The sequence below is a fragment of the Prionailurus viverrinus genome, chromosome B3 (genome assembly GCF_022837055.1).
Source record: "Prionailurus viverrinus isolate Anna chromosome B3, UM_Priviv_1.0, whole genome shotgun sequence".
Lineage (NCBI taxonomy): Eukaryota > Metazoa > Chordata > Mammalia > Carnivora > Felidae > Prionailurus > Prionailurus viverrinus.
In genome coordinates this window covers 138,773,076-138,775,229 of record NC_062566.1, presented here as the reverse complement: position 1 = coordinate 138,775,229, position 2,154 = coordinate 138,773,076, and the positions used below count along the sequence as shown (strand labels likewise).

General features: G+C 38.9%; 1 non-coding gene across 1 annotated transcript; it reads right to left on the bottom strand.

Annotated features, from left to right (window-relative positions):
* Window positions 1-1,507: 1,507 nt before the first annotated feature.
* Window positions 1,508-1,579, bottom strand: LOC125169314 (small nucleolar RNA SNORD113/SNORD114 family). Its single transcript, XR_007153626.1, has one exon. It is a non-coding gene; the product is annotated as a small nucleolar RNA SNORD113/SNORD114 family (small nucleolar RNA).
* Between the last annotated feature and the right edge of the window lie 575 nt (window positions 1,580-2,154).

Sequence of the window (2,154 nt, the reverse complement as noted above, 5' to 3'; positions counted from 1 at the left end):
TGCAGAGTAACAAGCAGATTTTAGAAAATGGAAGAAGCAGTATGAATTTAGATTTTTTTCAAGACACCTCAGTCCTACTGTAGTAGATTTCTCGTAAATCCCTTTTTTACCATATTCTGATTATTAGCCCAAAAATGGCCTTCTTACTTCCTGACTTCTTTAAGTTTTTAACGTTTATTTTTTGAGAGAGAGAGACACACACATAAGTGTGGACAGGGGAGGAGCAAAGAGAGAGAGAGAGAGACAGACAGACAGAATCCAAAGCAGCTCCGGGCTCTGAGCTGTCAACACAGAGCCCAACACGGGGCTCGAACCCACGAACTGTGAGATCATGACCTGAGCCTAAGTCAGATGCTTAACCGACTGAGCCCCCCAGGCACCCCTTACTGACCTCTTTAATTATAATGCATGTAATACAATGACAACTGCTAAACCGACAACCTAGTGGAAGAATTCAGAACGACACCTGTTCCTCATTCAGAACTATACCTTTTCCACATTCTGTCTGTTAAACCCCAACCGCATAGGTCCTAGTCTAAACTATCTTTTTTTATGGTTCTTCCTTGATAAGAATTTTATACATTTATATCTTCATTTCTTGACATAGTTTCATCAATGATCCGTGCCTGGCCTTACTTTATAAATTTATTCTGTTTTTTTATTTATTTACTCATGTAAAAATTTGTTCTTTTTTTTTTTTTTCAAAAAAATGCAAAATGGTCTAAATATGAAAAGTAATCATCTCTACACCCTCTACCCAAAGTGGGCAGAGCCTCAAAGAAACCCCTTTTACTTATATGGATACTGAAGGGTGGAACAAAGGTAATAATTATCTTCTTGTAATAACGTATTATCCTCACTGATACATGTTTGCCCTCTTTTAAATAATCTCGTCCTTGGCTCACTTATAATAGTATCCTCGATACTCTGTGCAACTACATCCCTGGACATACCTAAATAATACTAACATCTTCCCATAAACTCTATACCCGCAGAAAAACAATTAAATGGGTCGTTTTCAAAAATGATACTGATTGAGAATAATTCATCTAACCCTATCTCTCTCATTGGCCCATGCTCGATCTTCTTTAAGTACATCCGTAATCAATCATTTATTATGTTTCCCTTTCCCCCCCGCCCCGCCTTTTCTTAATAAAATTTGTAATAAAATTAACCACCACCAACCCAGAAGCAATACTGATACCTGCCTACATATTCCTGATGAAACGCGGTAAAAAAAAGTCTTAGACTCTTAACCTACTGGAACTCAGCTCCTCAGAAATGTTTTAATAATAATTTATTTCTCATTAGATACTCTCATAATTGGTAAAGACCTAGCCCTCGTTGTCTTCGTTCATAGATACATTTCTTTACATACTGAAACAATGAGTCACTAATAAAAAGACCCTTACCCAAGGTGTACAAAGCCACAAGCAAGACACCTATAGTCCTGATTTCTGCCCCGGTTCATGTCCCACCAAGGAAAGAAATTAGGTTTGTTTTTATGATAGACCTCAGAGTTATAGGGTTTAATCAAAATCCTTGGTTCAGACACCCCAGGGTACTCATCATTGGTCTAGGCTTGGGACTTTTTCATTTACTCATTTATACATTTGCTTATTCATCCATCCATTCATTCATTCATTGACTAAAAATCACTTGCTCATATTCATAAATCACAACAAAGCAAGAATAAGATGTAAGAATATTACTGATGTCTGTCTTTTGTCTAATTTCCCCCAGAGCTAATCCCCCAGATCTCTTTCTAGAGTGGACTTACTGTCGCACATATAGATCTCATTCTTTCTGCAAACCCACATTCATCATAACCCTGCGTGGCCCTCCTTTTCTTTAATTTGTTCAAATTTCAAAATACATAACAAAGAAAACCCAGGAACATCTCATTTTACTTTGCCAGTAATTTTCCATCTTTAGTTGTGTATCTCTCTCAACATGTTAGAAACCCAAATCTCTGGGGCACCTGGGTGGCTCACTCGGCTGAGCGTCCCACTCTTGAGTTCAGCTCAGGTCATGATCTCACAGTCAGTCGTGAGATAGAGCCCAGCATCGGGCTCTACACTGACAGTGCAGAGCCTGCTTGGGGTTCTCTCTCTCCTCTCTCTCTCTCTCTCTCTCTGCCCCTTCTCCCGCTCA